Below are 21,543 nucleotides of genomic sequence, written 5' to 3' on the forward strand. Positions count from 1 at the left end.
GCCTATTTACTGTGATAACCCAGCATTCAAGCCTGGAGCCTGGCATGGAGTATGGCTTAATAAATCTTTGTTGGAATGAGTAAATGGGGAAAAAAATGGAAGAAAATAAGATGGAGAATATTTAAAAGGATAACACTGATTGAGAGAAAAGCCTGAGTAAGGTACAAAGTTATAAACACACACCGCAAGTTAAACAGATCATCTATCTAATGTAGTGAATAGAGACTACAGTAGGGACAAAGATGAAGCAGAAAGAGAAGTGTGATCAAATACAGTGGGTAGTTGGAAGGTGTGCTAAGAAATTTTGACTTAGTTCTGTGTTCAGTGGGAAGTCTTGATTAGAAAAACAGTATAATTAAAAACAGTAGGGATTAGGGGCACCTAAGTGGTTCAGTTGGCTAAGTGTCTGACTCTTGATTTCAGCTCAGGTCATGATCTCATGGTTGATGATTTTGAGCCCTGTGTCAGGCTCTGCACTGACAGCACGGAGCCTACTTGGGATTCTCTCTCTGCCTCTCCCCTGCTTCCTTCCTCCTCTCTCTATACCAAAAATAAATAAGTAAGCATTAAAAAAAAAAAAAAAAAAAAGTAGGGATTAAAAGCCCAAATTCTAGAGCCAGAAAGCATAGTTTGAATCCCATTTCTTCCAAGTTGCTGAATTTCACTATGCTGTGGTTTCCTCATCTGTAAGATGGGGTGAAATAATACTAGTTAACTCATAGTTTTTTTAGTATAGAATTATATGAGTTAATATGTGTAATATCCATAAAACAGTGCCTGGCACATAGTAAGTGCTATAAAAATGTTTGCTAATATAATTACTCACTTGGGAACCATCAGAAATTCTTAAACAGAAAAGAATACAATCCAGTCTGTATTTTATGTATTTTAGAAGTGAAACTGTTACCACAGATAAAAGATGGATGGGAGTAAAGAAGGTTATATCTGATCTCAGCTGCACAGATCATTGTAATGTTTATATTCCATCAACCATGAGACAGAAGTAGCCAAACTAAAACCACAGATAGACACTGAGGCAAAATCCGTAGGAAACCAACTTTTAATCAATACAGTAAAGGGAGAGTCATGGAGTAATATGTAATTTACATAATAATGATATATAATATAATATATATGTATTTTATGTAATATATATAAAATAGCTGTAAAAAGGTAGAATAAATTCTAACATGTATTTATTATTCTATCAGGTGATATATTTATGGTCTTGGAATAAAGCCTTTCTTAAAAGGTACAAAAGTAAAAGACAGAATGGGAAATACTGATGAACTTGAATACATTAAGATAAATTTTTAGAAGGGTGAAAGCACAACAAAAGTGGAAAAGCCACACCCTGGAAAAATATATTTGTAATGCATAGCCTACTGTGTGAACAAGATATTGATAAATATCAACAGCAGGTTCAGATAAAGATCCTTCTTGGGGAGATTAAACAGGTTTCCTTATTACAGGCTACCAATGGAAGCCAGTGTAGTCAGGACATACAGCAAAGAAATCAGCAACATTATCCAGGACAGATGGGAATATCCATTTCCAAAATCTAAAATCTTCACCTGTGGTACCCAGTTCTGGATGGTAATATTCCTGCATCTTCCAAGTCTTTGATGCTTGAACAAGTATCGTCAATTCTTCTGGATTGCAGTATTGCTTCCAATTTAACACTGGTGTAGACAGGTTCAGATACTTCTGCCTGGCCCTTCCACCCATAACAACTCGAATGTCACAGGCTAGGGCTCTGCTAAATACTTAATCTCCTCAAGGGTTGAGATCTGGAAACTAGATGAGGGCCCATAATTTTCCATTGCAGCAACTTATATCATATTTTTGCTTACTGTTTCTTGAATTTTCTGATTATACCTAGTAAGCAACGCTTTTGTTGCCTTCTCATTCAACTTGCCCCTGTGAAACCATGATCCATTAGCCAACACCAGATACCCTGTAGGTAAAGGCACCTTGGTTGTCACCCTGGCCTGCCTATTCTATTATCCTATACCTATTATCATTATGGTAATGACCTCAGCAGCCTTTGTTAACTGCTACCACCTGGCCTTTGCCATTCTGGAATTGCATCATCCCCACTAATATTATGATGCTAGATTTCATGGTAGAACCCTCTATTTATTAACCCTGGCCTACAGAAGACAGAAACTATTAAGCTTCTCCAAAGATCCTGGTGCTCCCGCATCACTGCATTCTTTACATCCTCAGTGAAGGGAATATTCCCTGACCATTCCAAGAACATAACCAGCTGCTGGGTTCCCAGGACATATAAAATAAATTCATTCTAACATCCCCACCTCTCTGAACTTTCTGTTCCTTTCTTCAATATTATGCCAAGGAAGTTCTGTCATCTTTACTTCATTTGATGTAGAACGATATCAGATCCACACTTTAAGAAGCCAACCTGTTGGGGTGCCTGGGTGGCTCAGTCAGTTGAGGGTCCGACTCTTGGTTTCAGCTCAGGTCATGATCTCATGGTTTGTGGGATCGAGCCCTGTGTAGAGCCCCACGTTGGGCTCCGTGCTGATGCTGGGGAGCCTGCTTAAGATTTTCTCTCTCCCTCTCTCTGTCCCTCCCCCATTCATACTTGCTCTCTCTCTGTCACTGTCAAAAGAAATAAATAAACTTGAAAAAAACCATCCTGTTAAATTATTGGGATTCCTGAATTATGGCTAAGTACCCTCATATTAATGAATTCTACTCCATTCAGCTTTGTATTCTGTCCCCCTGGTCTAACATACTCAAGATACACTCCTATACACATTCACCAGTCCCAGCTAACATCTATTAGCCAGATCCTGAAATTCCTTTGGCATGTAGGCTATTTCTTCCCAGACCAGAGCTTGTACTTTCCTGCTCAGGCTATGCTGAAACCTGACTTTGTTTTTCAGCCAGGAGGTAATGAGGGTGTTGGGGCATATCTTGAAGAAAACAAGAATCATCTTGAAAGGCACCTGCTTCAGATTAGGTTATTGCATGTTCCTCCAGGCAAGCAGAGACTGTTTTTCTGAGGCAAGTGGTTAGGGGCTATATCTGCCAGCCTGGAAAGCTCAGAGTAATCCAGGAGCTCAAAACTCTTACACTTGTCTACCTAAATATCTTCATTTCAAGTCTCTGGGCCCCATTCTTTTCTTTGCTATATGATCAGACCCTTGGCCTGATTTTGAGCAAAGTTTACCTGCCATTGCCCTGAACTGTGATAAAGGCACTCTGACTTTCAGAGCATGACTTAAGTTGTCAAATAACTGCCCTAAGACTATAGACAGAGAAAGTGTGTGTGTGTGTGTGTGTGTGTGTGTGTGTGTGTGTGTGTAAAATTTTTTGCAAGACTTTTAATGCCTATAAAAGAAGCCACATCACAATCATTTTAATTAATATTTCCCCCATAGGGAAATCGTGTTCCCCCAAACACGATAGCTATTTGATCTCCCAAAACCTTGTTGTATCTGCACCTCATCACAATTAAACTATGGGTGAAATCACCGCATGCCGAGGATTATTACCACACCACCTACCACTGCAATTGGCTCCCTATTGCTTTCAGACAGCGGGCAATTCACCTCTAAAATCCCATCCTAAGGAGCCACTTTTTATAGCTCACTCCTTCTGTGTTAACCTGGCTTTCCTAGAAAACAGAGTTTGAGGCAAAAGCTTAAGTGCTAGTACTTTATTTGGTAGTGCAATCCCCTGAGGCAAGAATGAAGGAAATGGGAAGTCAGACAGGGACTGTAATGATTAATTTTTCTGTGTCCACTTGACTGGGCTAAAGGATGCCCAGACAGCTAGAAAAATATTATTTCTAGGTGTGTCTGTGAGGGTGCTTCTGGAAAATATTTGATAGAATGAGTAAAGAAGATCATCTCCCCAATGTGGATGGGCAACCACTAGTCCACTGAGGGTCCAAATAAGACAAAAAAAAAAAAAAAGAAAGAAAAAGAAACAGAGAAAGGGTCAATTTGCTTTCTCTGCTGGAGCTGGGACATCCAAGTTCTCCTGCCTTGGACATCAGCACTCCTGGTTCTCAGTCCTTTGGAATTTAAATGATTGGCAACTCTGGTTCTCAGGCTAAATTTGGACTAAATTATGCCACTGGCTTCCCTGGTTCTCTCATTTACAAATGACAGATCATGGAACATCCATAATCATGTGATACCAATATACATCTTATTGGTCCTATTTCTCTGGAGAACCCTGATTAATGCAAGTACTAAGATACTACTAAGGTACTAAGATATGTTACTGCTGTATAAATACCTGAAACTGTGGAAGTGGCCTTGTATCTGAGTTATGGGTAGAGGCTGGAAGACTTTTGAGGTGCATGGTAGAAAAAGTCTATATCACTGTGAATGGACTGTTAGGAGAAATTCTAGTGAGCACTCAGAAAGAAAAGAGGAGAGCTGTAGAGAAAGTGTCAATCTTTTTAGAAAATACCTAAGTAGCCCTGAACAGAATTTTTGTAGAAATATGGATGGTAAAAGCCATTTGATGAGGCCTGAGATGGAAATGAGGAACATGTTATTGGACAGTGGAGGAATTGCCATCTTGTTATAAAGTGGCAAAGAACCTGGATGAATTGTCTTCATATTCTAATGTTTTGTGGAAGATAAAAGTTGTGAATGATGAAATCAGATATTTAACTGAAGCTATTTCTAAGCAAAGTGTTGAAGGTGCAGCTTGGCTCCTCCTGACTGCTTGTAATAAAATGTGAGAAGAGAGAAATGACTTAAGGATGGAATTGTCAAGCAAAAAGGAAACAAAACTTAAAGATTTGGGAGATTCTCAGCCTGTTCATATTGCAAAAAAAAAAAAAAATGAGAATTCTGTTAGGAAGGAGGACACTAAGAGTGCAGCCAAGTAACCATTTGATAAAATTAGTATGAACCAGCCATCACAACAATAGGCAGGAGCTAGTGTCAAGACAATGAAAGAATGACCCCAAAGGCAATTCATAGACCATCAGGGCTGGGACTACTATCACAGACCCAGAGGGCAAGGGCCAGAGGCCAGAGTGGTACCCAGATCCCCATCACATCACAGGCTCCTTAAAAGCCTCAGGGGAAGCTCCAGTAGGCAAGCAGCAAACATTGGTGATATCTGTGACACACCCTCTCTGCCAGCATGCAGAATGCACAGGTCCAGGACATATAAATGCCTCCGCACAGATTTCAAAGAATGGAACTTCTGGAAGAGCCACAGTCCTGGGAACCCCAGCCCAGAAGAGATGCCAGCCCAGGGCAGAGAACCACCTTCGGAGAGTCACTGTGGGGCTGGATCATTGGACTGTTGGGCCGATGTTGCCTCCTTGGTGGGCTTGGTAAACAGACTATCAAACCAAAGAGGATTATTCTACAGGCTTAAGGTTTAATGTTATTGGCCCCATTAGGCTTCTGGACTTAACTAGGACCTGTCACTCCTATGTTACTACCTATTTCTCCCTTTTGGAAAGAAAATGTCTACCCTATGCGTTTCCCACCATTGTATTTTGAAGCATATTACATGTTTGGTTTCACAGGTTCAGAGCAAGAGAGGAATTTGCCTCGGGTTGAATCTTACCTTTGGTTTCACTCATATCTGATTTAGATGATATTTAGATGAGACTTTACACGTAGGCTTTGAAGTTGGTGCTGGAACAAGTTAAGATTTGGGGGGCTACTGGGAAGGAATAAATGTATTTTGCATATGATAAGGACATGAGTTGGGTGGGGGCAGGAATGGAATGCCATAGACTGAATGTTTGTGATCCCCCACCCAAAAAGTGTTTATGTGTTAAATCCTAAAATCTAATGTGATTGTATTTGGAGGTGGACTTTGGCAATTGAGATCCTGAGAATGGAGCCCTCATGAATTCGATTCATGCCCTTATAAAGGAGAACCCAGAGAGCTCCCTCTAACCATCTGCTACGTGAAGACACAGCAAGAAGACCACTATCTATGAAGTAGGAAATGGACTCTCACCAGACACTGAATCTGCCAGTGATTTTATCATAGACTTCCAGGCTCTGGAACTGTGAGAACTAAAGTTATGCTGTTTAAGACATGCAATTTGGGGCGCCTGGGTGGCGCAGTCGGTTAAGCATCCGACTTCAGCCAGGTCACGATCTCGCGGTCCGTGAGTTCGAGCCCCGCGTCAGGTTCTGGGCTGATGGCTCGGAGCCAGGAGCCTATTTCCCATTCTGTGTCTCCCTCTCTCTCCGCCCCTCCCCCGTTCATGCTATGTCTCTCTCTGTCCCAAAAATAAATAAAAAACGTTGAAAAAAAAAATTAAAAAAAAAAAAAAGACATGGAATTTATGGTATTTTTGTTATAGCAGCCCAAAAAGACTAAGACGAGGACAGATGGAAAGGAAACACAATGCTGGCCAATGAATCATAAAGAAACACATAGCCAGTTGCTCAGCCATGTGGGCTATCTCCCAACAGGCTATATAAATTTTTATATTTCATATATTGGAATAGTCTATGAGAAGGAGAGGTAGAGAGAAAATGTCCCTGTTCTTTTCTTCCTGTCTTCTGTACCCCATTGGTCAAGACTCATCTGTGTACTTCCAGGTTGAACCACCTGGCCCCATAAGCAGCTGCTGGGGATACTGAATCTCATACCTTGTGATATAGTGTGTCATCCTACTTCAAAAGTGGTAAAAGGAGCCAGAAACTTCAGATGGTAGCTTCAGGTGATGGCAACAAGCAGGCAGGCATGGAGTCGGTCACCACAGCAGCTGCTGGAAGACAGCAAGTGGTTGAAGACCCAGTAGCCTGGTGAAAACAGAGAAATCCAAGGCAGCACATACAGTGTGTCCAAGACACAAATTCCCTTGAATGCCAATGCTAGCAACACCCTAAGGAAAGCAGAGGAGCAACATGGAAGGAGCCTGGATCCCCAACGCTGTGAAGTCACAGTACCAGTTCTGGACCATCCACACCCAGATTATTATGTGAGATGAAAATAAACTCCATCTTGTTTAAAGGACTGGTATTGAGGGTCTTTGTAGGAGTAGCCAAAACTATAATATACCATATGTCTCAGAAATTTCATGTCTTCATATCAGCTTAGATAATCATGTACAGGATGTGTAAAGATACACATACAGACATATACAGAATGCACAGCAGATATTCATTCATTAAATGCTTGTAATAGCAAAGCATTAAACACAACATAAATGTGCATTAATAGAAGTAGATAAGCCATAATTTATCTATAATATTAAATACCAATCAACATCCTAAAAATATATAGTACATTTTGTACACTTTGACATGAAAATATATTTTACATTTTTTTGTTTTTAAAAAAATATAGAATGATATGAACAGTATGCTAACATTTATCTCTAAGAAGGTACCATAAAATGATACTGTAACATTTGTATTTATATGTGTGTCTCTATATATTATGAGAAAGTGGGGAGAAAGAAGTTCTGAAAGAATACTCAATAAATGGTTCACAGTGGTTACATACGTGGAGGAACTGAAATGGAAATTAGGGAATCAAATGAGATTTTAGACTTGTCTGTCATGTTTTTACTTGTTTACAAAGAAAGACCTTCCTGTATTATTTATGCAGCCAGAAGTTCATTTAAAAATGTAAAACTACAGAGGTGCCTGGGTGGCTCATTCAGTTAAGCCTCCGACTTTGGCTAAGGTAATGATCTCTCATGGCTGTGAGTATGAGCCCTGCATCAGGAGGCCTGCTTTGGATTCTGTGTCTCCTTCTCTCTCTACCCCTGCCCCACTCACACTCTGTGTCTATCTCTCAAAAATATATAAACATTAAAAAAAATTTTATGTAAAATTATGAATCGTTTATTATCCTAGAAAGATAGGATTACAAGAATCTCTGTTTTGTGTTCTTTTCTATACATTCCAACCTTTATACAGTGAATATGTATTATTTTCATTGTAAAAAACTAATACTTTTTAAACTAAAGCATGAAGATACATATTCACAATAACAGTACTACAAATTAAAAATAGAAATTCCATAATCCCTAACTAGACAGAATTTCCACTAACTGCATCATTTGGGGGGGAGAAGTATCTAGAAGCCCATTCTTGGACTATGTACTATTTTTTTTTTTGAGAGAGAGAGAGAGAGAGAGAGAGTGCATTAGTGGGAGAGGGGCAGTGAGAGAGAGGAAGAGAGAGAATCCCAAGCAGGTTCCACACTGCCAGCGCAGAGCCTCATGCAGGGCTCAAACTCACAAACTGCAAGATCATGACTCAAGCCAAAGTTGGACGCTTAACCAACTGAGGCACCCAGGCACCCCTAGACTATATACTATTTGCTTCATATACTGAATCTCAGAAAAGGCAGATGTTTTTGATTCATTCATTCATTTCTAAGACTGAACTCTAAGACTGAACTCCAAGACTTAGGGTCCAAATGGACCATCTAAAAAGACATATTTTCCTTAACTCCATGTCCTACCTTTCCTATCTCTCTTTACTATTGCCCCCCACCACCAACTTTCTTCATTAAACACAAATTCGAACACTACGATTCCTAGCTTACTATGAGGTGGGAAGTAAAGGGGAATATGCAAAGGTACATCGTGACCCCAAAAGCTGGCTCCCCTATGGAAAAGCTTAAGAAGAATGGAGATTGGAAGAGCACTGTGAGGAGGCCTTCCTTGGGATCAGGTATGTCATGTAATACACTGTTCAAAGAAAAGCTGAAATTTTATCTGACTTTTTGGATTGGTCATAAAACCACAGACTAATGGTTTCCAAACCTTGTTACCATAATACAAGGTAAGAAATACAAAGAGCATGATGATCATACTTTTAATTTTGTTCTTATCAGGAGGCTGAATTTTACATTCCTTTAGTTGTATCTGTTACCAGATTGACATAAAAACTCAACCCTGCAAGGTCCTAGAGCTTTTGGACTGTTACATTTCTCCCTGCTTGAAAACTAGCCAATTCTTTTCTGAGTTCATATCTTCCTTGTAGTACCTTGGCAGATACAATCAGCAGCAACCAGCACATGCTTTTTGTTTCCAAACCCTTCACCTAAAACCCCAAGTTTATTCACTATATGCTATCAAGTTATTGCAAATAACAGTTTTATCAAATATTCCATCATTACATAACATGAGTCTCCACCTTTATAGGCTCTAATCACAGTTTCTTTGCTGCCCACTCTTCAGTTCTGTAGCCAGGGATACACATTTTAAGTTTTTATTGCAGCAATACCCCAATGCCAGTACAAAACACTACATTGGTCTCTTTAGACTAAGGTATGACTAGGTAAAAAAAACAATCGCACATCCCTATAGCATAAAAGAACAAAGTTTTATTCCTCATTCACATGTGTGAATACTGTGGATCAGCTGGGTCTCTGCTGCATGCACCAGCTCCACTTTGGGAATATGGCTGAAGGAACAAGCCATATCTGGAACACTGCAAGCCTCTGGTTAGAGGAGGAAAAATGATGGAAGAACCATTAAATGGCTCTTAAATCTTCTTCTCTGAGATGGTACCAATTGCTGCCAGTCACATTTCATTTTCTAAAACAACTCAGATGGTCAGGGTGCTACGTGGCTCAGTCAGTTAAGCGTCTGACTTCAGCTCAGGTCATGATACTGTGGTTCATGAGTTCAATCCCCACATCAGGCTCTCTGCTGACAGCTCAGAGTCTGGAGCCTGCTTTGGATTCTGTGTCTCCCTCTCTGTCTGCCCCTCCCCTGCTTGCACTGTATCTCTCTCAAAAATAAATAAATAAATAAATGCACATTAAAAAAATTAAAAAATTAAACAACTCAGACGGTCAATATTGTTCTCAGTGGTGTAAAGAAGTATAATCCTTCTACAAAGAGGAACAGGTAATATTTTGAACAATAATTCAATCTACAGGGGTACCTCAAGTTTAATGTAATACAAACTAAATACACATCTTTCTCCCAGTCTACTGCTCTCCTGGTTTCTCTCAGTAAATAACAGATAGTATTAGTGGAGGTCCAGAATTCTCATACTAGAAGAGGATTGGTGTGACAATTAGGTCACAAAAAAAAATGAGCTAAATAACTAGTTTTGAAGCTGCATCTTCTAAGCAAGCACACAGTTTTCATATAGATTGTATGGTCATTTAAGTTGGCTTGACGGAGTTGGTTGAAATTATGAATTGACTAAAGTCCCCACAATTTGCCCAGTTGATCCTTTTACTGGATATTACCATTGTAGCTACCCAAACAAGAAACAATGATATCTTTGAGTCTTCAAGCCTCCTTCCAGTCCCAATTCCCTTCAGTCCCGATTTCTAGACCTGCACTGTCCAGTATGGCGGTCACTAACTGCATGTAGCTTTTGAGCACTTAAAGGCAGCTAGTCTGAATTGAGATGTGCTATAAATGTAAAATACACAACAGATTTCAAAGACTTCATAAAGAGAGAACATAAAATATGTCATTTTTATATTGGTGGCATTTTGAAATTTCAATATTTTAAAATATTGGATTAAATCAAGTATATTATTAAAATTAATTTGACTTGTGTCTTTTGAAAGTTTTTAATGTGACTGCTAGGCAGTTGAAAATTACATATATGGCTCTCATTTGTGGCTTGCATTGTATTGCTATTAGACGACACTACTCTAAGTTGTCTTTTCCTCTTCATCTCCACATTTCCAGCCCTAGCTGAGGCCTTCATCTTCTTTCAGTGAGGTCTCTTTGAAAGCCTCCTAACTAGTCTTTCTGTCTCCAATATGGCCTCTCTCCAACTGAGTCTTCTAAGTGACCAGAAAGATCTTTTAAAACATAAATCCAATCTGCTAACTCAAACAGCTTGATATTATTCCATGGGTCTCCATGGACTTTAATTCTGTAGCTGCATATATAAAGCCTTTCCTGATGATCCACACCCCTGGTTTTAAGTGAGTCAGTTTCCAAATCCTCCACTTTCATATTTTCCACATATTTATATGCCTTTAAAGGCACCTACAAAGTTCTCTCCCCTCTTCCCCTTTCACCATTGTTCTTATCTTCTTGACAAAAGAAAGGTATCTAGAATCTTACCATGAGGCATTGATGGTACAATTAAACAATTGTTTAATTTAAGCAAGGCACCATGACCACATCCCTACTCATTGTTGGACTTACTGCCAATGCAATATTCACAACATGTATTTTTAAATATGCAAGAAATATAGAATTTTTGGAAATTATTTTATGGAATAAACAAGAAAATTAGAAGACCACTAATTAGCCCATTTCTCATGATACCGTACTCAGATCCCCAGCAACACCAGCACCCCTCCCCAATACACCACACACACGCACACACACAAACACACACACACACATACCTTCCTAGCTCCAATACAATACACACTTTCCTAGCTTTACTCAAGGCTCAGCTTATCCAGCCATTATCAGCTTTGGGGCTCCTCAGAACATTCTCCTTTACTCTCTTCCCCAACTAATTACTCACTACAACTCCTGCTTACTTGATGGCATCATAAGAAAAGGTTACTTTTCAGTTTTGCTATACAGGAACTTCATCTAATTTTCTTCTATTACATGAGCTTTGACTTGCATTGCATTTTATAAAATAACCTCGAAGGAAGATGCAAGCATTTTTTTTTTCTGTGCGATTTTTATTATCATTATAGTAGTCTTTACCAAGACCTCTTTGCTTTCATTAGTTAAAAAGGTTGTTTTTTCCTCCCCAATTTGCTTCATTATTTTTAAGTGTTGCTAAAAGAATAGTTACAAGCAGTTATTACTTGGGTGTCTTATTTTTTTTTTAATGTTTATTTTTGAGAAAGAGCGAACATGAGTTGAGGAGGGGCAGAGGGAGGGGGAGACAGAGGATCTAAAGCCAGCCCTGTGCTGACAGCAGAGAGCCCGATCGGGGGCTGGAACTTACAAACTGTGAGATTATTTTTTAAACAAAAAATACCAAAGTTTAATTATTGAGCTCATACAAGAAGTAAACATGTATGCATATCTTGTGCTGTTTAGATTGACAGCTGCTGCATGTTACTGATTCCTTCGTTGTGGTTGCCATAGTGTTGTCACCAAATTCACTGTCAAGGTCACTGTGTGAATGGTTTTAAGGAGTATAGGAGAGTAATTAGGGACATGGGCTTCAGAGTCAGACTGCCTGGCTTTACGACCTGTTAGCTGTGTGACCTTGGAAAATGCATTTCACCTCTCTATGCTCTGTGCACCAGCTTCCTCATCTGTAAAATGGAGTAATAGGAATAACAACTGCCTCATATGGTTGTTGTAAGAATTAAATGAATTAAAACTACTGAAGTGCCTACAGTGTGAGCCATTGGATTTTTGGATAATAATGCAGAAAAGCAACTGGTAAGGGGACAAGCTCACTTTTTCAAGAGACTTGTTTGTAGAACTCTGCAAAATTACTAGAGAAATGTTAGATTTTTGTTTAACCACTGAAGTACATTTTCAATTTTCATCTCAATAACAAACCCTCTTAACAGGATCATGACTGAAATGCTAAAATCACCAGGTTCCCTGTCGACAAAAGTTCCATTTTTTCCCAGTTCCTCACCGCATATGAATTTTTTTCATCTAAGTTTTACACACATTCACACACACACACACACACACACACACAGGCACATAGACAAAAGGAAGTGAGATTCTGTTGATTTTACTTACACTTAAGTATGACAAAATGTTTCAAAGCCCCAAAATTCAAAACATCTTTTCCCCAAATATCTTCAAGTAACTTAATTTCTTAGAACGCAGCTGGCAAACTTTTTCTGTTAAGGCGCGATAGTTAATATTTAAGGCTTTTCAGGTCATAGATCTCTGTTGCCACTACTTAATTCTGCCATTGTAGCCTCAAAGCAGACATAGATAACAGTGAATAAATGAGTATGGTTGTATTCCAATCAAACTTTATTTACAACAAAGGACAGTGGGCCAGATATAGTCTGCAGGTCATAGTTTGCCAATTCCGTCTTAGATGTTACTCCATATTTACCTTGTGACTTTGATTGTCCCTAGTATACAGCAACATACCCATGGTGAGAGAAGAAACTCAGTTTGGAAAGCAATAAGCTACAAAAAATGGCATATGAAGTAGTATACAGGTAAATATAAAGTAGAAGAAAAACAGATGAGAGGCATCTGCAGGTAAGAAATAGATGATACTTCAATTCCCCAAGGTTATAGTTCAGCAGGAAAAACAGATTAAAACAGCATGAGTTTTATTTTCTGCCTCAGTATACTTACCTGTATAAATACATACTATATATGTATATAATGTATAAATACAAATATATACATATTTTATGTGTATATGTGTCAACTCTCAACCAGTCAGAGACACACACATCACTGGTGCAATTCATAAAACTCTGTGCCCCAAATAACATCATCAGCTCACTTAAACAATACATTCTGATTCCCAGGACTCATCAGTGAATCCCTCATTATCTTCCCTAGAATTCCTCTTTACATATGTCCGTATTTCAGGATAAACAAAAACTACGTGTGTTGCAAGAATGTTTTCCCAACATCTTCAGTCCCGTTGATCTGATTCTACTTCGAAAGCTAACAGATACTTTCAAGTTAATCGGTTATATATGAAACTCTAACTCCTTAATTATAATTCCATTAAACCATAAGAATCGATCACAGTGGGCCTAAATCAAGGCTGTGGCTGAATGAACTGTAAAGTGAAGCTATAATCACTGAAGAATTAATAGAATTTGATAGTGAGGCTAGGGTTGGGTTTTGGGTTTTTGGGTTTTGTTTTGATTTGCTCTGGTTTTGTTGGTGTGTTGATTGTGTATCCGAGGTACTTAGAACAGTGCCTGATACTTAGCAGTCACTCTACAAACACTTGTTGAATGAATGAATGAGTGAATGAATGAATGAATGAACAGACACATAGAGCAGGGAAATTTGAGCTACAGAATATTATACAAGCAGTGAAATGCATGTCATTTTCTAATCATTTGGTGCCTTCAATACCTCTTCACAACACCTTGAAAAAAGTCTGTAAATTTCAAACCACCTCTTTGCAAATTGATTTAATGTCACTAAGCTCCACACATTTACAGCCCACGCTTTTTCAGTTGCTAAGTGCACTGGATTGTCACAGTATGTTCCAGGGGCTCCAGATTTCTCTCTCTCAAATGCAAAAGATGTGCTTCTAATTGGAAACAAAATCCTTGTCTTTCAAATACAATATTCTCTAAAGAGAAGAAACAGTACTCTCAGATTTCTATCAGTTCATATTAAAACTGCTGTCCCAAAGCAAGGGAAAGCTTATGAGCTCCAAAATTCAATAATATTATTTTACAACTTGGAACTCAAAGAAGATTTATAGATTAGTTTTGCATTAATAGCTTCACTTCATTAGGAATAAAAATCATGACATGTTACTGAAAAAATTTATTCCTGATATGCATTGATAACTACTATTGAGGAGATGTATTACAAGAGACTAACTTTTCTAAGTCAATCATATAAACAAAATTTAGTTAAAAGTTTAACACTATGATGAAAAAAAGGGGTAAAAGCCTACATCAAGAAATAAGGAATAACATTTAAATTTAATACTGTGTGTGTATATATATATATATATATATACACAGACACATAAGTTTAAGAAGTATTTATTGAATGAGAATACAATAACAAAGTAGGGAGCAATTGGATATAAAATACAATCTGTAGATCTGAAGAGTTTAGAGACTCATAGGAAAGGTTAGTCATTATTTCAGCAAGTTTTGTTTTAATTTTTTTAAGTTTTTATGTATTTATTTGAGAGAAAAAGAGAGAGAGAGAGAGAGGGAATGAGCGGGGGATGGGCAGAAAGAGAGAGGGACAGAGGATCTGAAGCAGGCCCTGTGCTGACAGCAGAGAGCCTGATGCAGGGCTAGAACTCACGAACTGTGAGATCATGACCTGAGCCAAAGTCAGACACTTAATCTACTGAACCACCCAGGCACCCCATTAAACAAGTTTTTATCAGGGTGCTTCTCTGGGTAGTAAATCTTAATGGTTGCACTGTAGCTTTGGATCACTTCAACATATGTCATCAAATTTAAACTTTTACTTTAAGATTTTATTCTGTTATAAGCAATACACGTGTTGTTGTTGTTAAGATTAAATTATAGAAACAAAAAGTGACTTTCTGTAACTACCACCACTAGGTGGGGTAACCACTATTACATTATAGGGTATCTTTTCTTGAAATAAGCATTTACAAATACAAATGCCTCTTTTAAAAACAAAAATGGTATCATACTATGCACAGGGTCAGTATAGCATGCTGCTTGAGAGCATAGGCTTTAAGCAATATCACCTCAGTTCAAATCCCAGCTCTACCACTAAGTTAACTTTCACAAGTTACTATAGATCTCAATACCAAAATTTTCTAATCTTTAAAATGGAAACAATATTAGTACATATGCCATACTATTATTACCAAAGTGAATACTCTTAATCACTTAAGACGGAGCCTGGACGAACCCAACCAATGTTAGTTATTATTATGCAATTTGTGCTTTTACTCAAGATTATATTGTGGACCTCCTTCCTCTCTTTCATTTTTTTTTTTTTTTGGAAGGAGCAAACAGTACCATGGTACAGATTTATTGTAATCCATGTAATACATTCTTGTTATTATATGTACAGATTGCTCCAAGGTACTCACAAAGAATGCTGCAAATGATATCTTTGTGCCTGTACTTAATACTTCCAAAGAATAAATGCCTCGAAAAGAAGTGGATGGATCAGAAGGGATAAATATTTTAAAGTGTATTTGAGATATTTCTGAGTTTCCTTCCAAAATATGGCAACTTATATTCGCACCATAACATACGAAGGTGATCTTTTCTCTATGTGGAGTGTGTGTGTGTGTGTGTGTGTGTGTGTGTGTGTGTGTTTCATATTTGGGCTTTTAATAACCCAGATTTGTTTTGTGTTTCATGTTTTAATAACCCAGATTTTTTTTGTATGATACAAGGTAGAAATCTAACTTTATTTTTGTTGAGTAGACAATTGTTCCATTACCATTTACTGGGTAGTGTATCCATTCCCAATTTATTTGAGATGACATTCTTATTACATACTTAATCTCCATATGTACATCGTTCAGTTTCTATTCGCTATTTTTTTCTATTGAAAAAATTGTCTTGGGGCCCCTGGATGGCTCAGTCAGTTAAGCACCTAGCTCTTGATTTCAGCTCAGGTCATGATTTCATGGTTGGTGGGATCAAGCCCCATATCAGGCTCTGTGCTGGCAGCACTGAACCTGCTTGAGATTCTCTCTCTCTCTCTCTCTCTCTCTCCTTCTCTCTCTCTGTCCCCACCCTGCACTTGTGCTCTCTCTCTCTCTCCCTGTCTCAAAATAAATATATAAACTTAAAAAAAAAAAAAGAAACACTTGTCTTTCTCTGACAGTATCATATTACTTCAGTTGTTACTATAATGTAGTATATATCAGTATCTGTTAACTTTATGTTCTTTTTAAAACTTATTCTTGTACTCTTACTGTTGCAGATTATGGTAGAGATAGCCAGATGACCACTAAAAACTCATGGTTTCCTTTCATAACGTAGCACTGTTGCTGGAGAGAAGCTTCAGCAGCTTCAGCACATGTAGGCAGGGCCCTGTGACTAATTTTCACCAATGGAATGTGAGCAAATACAATGAATGTCATTTTTAGGTCAAAGTGATGGGGAAGCAGGTATGCCTTCTTCATGGTCACTGTTCCTATCCAAGGACTCCAGGACCTAATAGGAGGCCAGAACCATAGAATGAAAGATGCCTGGCTTCCAGAATGATCTTAGGGAAGTCAGCCTGACCAGGAACTCCTGCACTGACTGAGAGTAACAAATAAACCATTTATTGTAATAAGCCAGTAAGGTTTAGGGTTTTTCTATTACCTCAGCTAATATACACATGATGGATTATAAATAGCATTTTTTAAAAATTCAATTAAGATTTTAATTGGGAGCACATTTTATTTATAGATTAAGTTAAAGAGAATTGACAACTCAATATCGACTTTTCACATCTAGGAGAAATCACATCTTTGCATTTATTCCAGGCTTCTTTTGTAGCCTTCAATAAAGCTTTGTTGTTTTCTTTATGCAGACCCTAAATATTTCTTAGTAAGTTTATTTCTATATATTTTTATATTTTTGTTGTAGTGTGGCTGCAATCTTTTTCCACTACATTTTTTGTTTGACTATTGCTTGTACATAAACAGAATGCTTGCTTTTATAGGATTATCTTTTATCATCGTTTATCACACAGAATCTTGTTTGTGTCATTGGCTTATTGGTTTCATTTCTTGCATTATTTCTAGCAAACAGTTTTACCTCTTCCTTCCCTACATTGGCACTTTTTTTTTTTTTTTTTTTTGCGCATTAACTAAGTCCTTGGAAATAATATTGAAAAATAGCAGTGATAGCTGTTTTGCCTGCTTTTCAATAAAACTCTTTAGTAGTTATCCATTAAATATAATGTTTCATAGTGATTTGATAAATGCCCTTTATCAAGTTATGGAAATCTCCATCAATTATTACTTTTAAAAAAGGTATTTTTGTTGTTGTTGCTATTGTTAAGTCAGATGGATCTTAAATTTTATCCAAATGCCTTTCCTCTCGCTGTTTAATTTATTGTTTTCTTTAATACAACATATCATATTAATATATTTCCTAAATATTAAAACACATTTTAATTTTGTGTAACTCCTTCTTGGCCATTGTATATACCCTTAATGTGTTCAGCTATTTATGTAATATCTTTGTGCACACTTTCTTTTTTTTTAAGTTTATTTATTTATTTTGAGTTTATTATTTATATTTGAGAGAGAGAGAACAGGAGAGGGGCAGAGAGAGAGAGGGGGAGAGAGAGAATTCCAAGCAGGCTCTGTGCTGTCAGCACAGAGACTGACACAGGCTTGATCTCACCAACCATGAGATCATGACCTGAGCCCAAATCAAAAGTCAGACACTTAACTGACTGAGCCACCCAGGTGCCCCTCCTTGTGCACACTTTTATATCAGAGATTGGCTAATAGGAGTGTGTCTGTATGTGTGTGTGTGTGTGTGTGTGTGTGTGTGTGTACAACCTTTGCCTAGTTTTCTCATCAGGAATATTCTACCCCATAGAGCAAAGTTCAAAAATTTCATTTTTTTCTATGTTCTATAAAGTTAAGTATGATATCTCTTTTCTGAATATTTGAAAAACTCACTTGCAAATCAACTGAGGGGAACGTTTTTTGGTGACGAAAGATTCTTGCTCATTTTCCACTTTTTTGTACAATTATTGAACTATGCAAGTTTCTTTATCTCTTCTTGAATTTTTAAAATATTTTTACTTCCCTATAAAACTATATATTTCATTTTTCCAAAGCTTCTTTTCTAAATTTGTACATAATGTTCTCTTTTAATTTTTTAAAGTTTCTTCCACCTCTGCAGCCTTGTCTGTCTCCTTTTACATTTTCAATACTGCTTATCTGAATCTTCTCTTTTTCATATTGGATAGGCTAAGGCTTGTCTATTTGAATTGTTGTTTCAAAAAATCGGCTTTTATTCCACAAGTCTAAAAAGTATGAAGACACTATAGGAAAAATTGTGTATTTATTTTTTTTCTCAGTCAGATTAAAATTTTTATACATTGCTTTAAATTTAGTGGTGTTTCACCTGAAAAGGTATCAGAAGGCTAAAAAGCGTACTGAACACATTGGTTGAAGCTTATCCTATCTGCATGTTTAGCCTAGATGCCTGACTGCTTGGGCATTCTATATATTCAAGTTTGTGGATCACTTTATTCCAATCTTCCAAGTTCTTACTTGTTTTTGGTCTTCTTTATCAGTTTCTGAGACAGATTTTAAAGTTTCCCATGATTATAGTTTCTTCAAAGTCTCCTTGTCTAATAGTTTCTAACAGTTTCTGTTTCATAGATTTTTAACACTATATTGTTGAGATGATAATGTTCTTCCTTACTGTATCTTCTTAATGGATTTTATTTTTATCAATATACAATTTTTTTTTGTTTTTTCATGGACACTTTTTGCATTCAGAGGAGCCATGTTGAAATGTTACCCCAACATTTTCCAGTGGATTGGTCTAGGATATGTACTTTACCAACTGGGCCAACAATTTCCTCCTGAAAACCATTCCTTAGGATTGTGAGACTTACCAGAGGTGGAAGCTGTAACATGGAAAGCACAGATAGCATGAGCATTGCCAACAGCTGAGTAAAAGAAACTGAAATGCAAAGAGCTGAGTATAGCAGATACCCAGAGAGACACGTAGATATCAGGCTGGTAGATGGCCTCTTGGATACAGTGTGAGACTGAAGCCCAACTATATTTTTTTCTTGAGGCTCTGTGAGCTATACTCATTTCCTCATGACAAATTCCCCTTTGGCTTAAACTTAAATTCCCCTTGGAAAAAAAAAAAATAATAAAAAAAAATAAATTCCCCTTGGACTTAAAGTTCATTCATTCCACAATTATTTATGGAGTACATAGTATGTGCTAAGTACTGTAATCAGCGCTAAAGATATAGCAGAAAACAAAACCAAGTCCTTACCATCGTGGAGTTTGCATTCTAGATGGGATACATAAAAAGCCAGCAATAAAGATAAGTGAGGGAAATGCTATCTAGATAAGTGGTCAGGGAAGCCCTGTCTGAAAGAAGGGAGAGTAAAGCAGGTGGATATCTGAGGAATGAGCATTTCAGTAAGAAGGAAGAGCAAGGGAGAAGGCCCTGAGCCATTCAAGGTATTGTTTTTTAAATGTTTATTTATTTATTTTGAGAGAGAGTGAACATGAGTGGGAGAGGGCCAGAGGGAGAGAGAGAGAGAGAGAGAGAGAGAGAGAGAATCCCAAGTAACTCTGCCCTGTGAGCACAGAGACCCACACAGGGCTCAGTCCCATGAACTGTAAGATGATGACCTGAGCTGAAATCAAGAGTCCAACACTTAACTGACTGAGCCACCCAGGCACCCCGCATTCTTTTTTTAGCATTTTCAAGGAATGGCCAGAATATCAGCATGGCTGGAACTGACTGGGTGTGGGAAGATGGAAGGAAAGAGCCTTGAAGTGGTAGCCAGGGGCGAAGCTCCTGCAGGGGTTTATAAGCCTTGATAAGGAGGGTAGAGTCACGATCTGATTACGTGTGAATGGATTACTTTGGCTACTGAGGAGGAAATAATAGACTGTAGATGGGCAAGAGCAGAAGCAGGAGGGATGCCAGTTGAAGGCTCTTGCTGTACCAAGAGCCACTCGAGTCTAAAGTGAAACTGATGGAGGTTTGTGGCTGGGTGGAAGTCGGATGGAGTCTGTGGCTGGATTCTGGATGCATTTTAAAGGTAAAGGATCCATTGATGGGAATTTGAAGTGGGAGAGAACGGCAGAAGTTAGTGACTTCAAGGGATTTGGTCCAGGCAAAACTGATTACCAGTTTGCAGTAATGCTAGTGTTCCAGTTTACCTTGCTCTAGCTAGGTTCTAAAATATCATTATGTGTCTTTGTTAAATGACAAGTTTTTAAGCCTTTTTGAAAAATATGAATTGTTTATGGTTTCAGACCTATCTATAATCAATGACATATGTTTCGTTATTCAACTTTTCAGCCACATCCATTCTGTTATTCAGCCCAGCTTTTGAGCTACTGAGCTGTTGGTTCTGTTTTGTTTTGTGGGGGAGGAGAGGATTGTCAGGTGTTCTGTATTTACAGCACATGTCTTCTATTTAATGATTTTTGTCCCGTGTCCTATGTTAGTCCAACACGCTATATGTTGTTTATTCGCGTTTGCCGCCCCCCCCCCAATAAATTATAAACAATGGCAGTTAGAGCTTTTTTTTTTTTTTTCCCAAAACAGTAATCAGCACTTAAATCGCTTACAGGACAACATATCTCCACAAGATCTACACAGTCTTTTACGATCTTTCGTGAATATTTTGCTGGAGGAAGACCAAAAGGGGAACTGAGCCTTAAAAGTACTTTTGTTCTCATATTCAAGAAAGGAAAAGACTTTTCTTTGGTCAAAGACCCAAACTGTGATTCAGCAACCACCGTTAACACTGTAACCACCGTTAACACACATGCTCTGAACAGCAGCTAACAACAGCCTCACTGTATCTGAACGTTAGCAAATCAAAGACTTCTAGACCCGGCTTCTAGAATCCAGCCAATCTGTGTGATGAAACCCACCGTTCTTAAAGCCAGCCAATCAATGACAGCTCTGCCCATTGAGGCAACAGCCAATCAGCAAATGCCTCAAAGTCAGCCTGTCACCAGCTGCCTAACTGAAAATCAGGCAATCCCTAAACACTACACCTCTAAAAGCCCACCAAAGCCTGAAGACCAGACTTCCCAAAACCTCATATAAGATCAGATTTGGCTTTGTCTGGGGAGACTGTGCCTTACAAGCACAGCTCTCTCCCTTGCAAGCAAACCAGAGTTTCACTTTTTTTGCATTAGATATAGAGTTCGATTTATCATTGGTCCGTTCTCAACTTTTTCAACAGTCCAACCTCTGTTTATACGAGCTGGGCTTGTGAGTGACAAACACACG

Source organism: Neofelis nebulosa, chromosome 8 (genome assembly GCF_028018385.1).
Source record: "Neofelis nebulosa isolate mNeoNeb1 chromosome 8, mNeoNeb1.pri, whole genome shotgun sequence".
Classification (NCBI taxonomy): domain Eukaryota; kingdom Metazoa; phylum Chordata; class Mammalia; order Carnivora; family Felidae; genus Neofelis; species Neofelis nebulosa.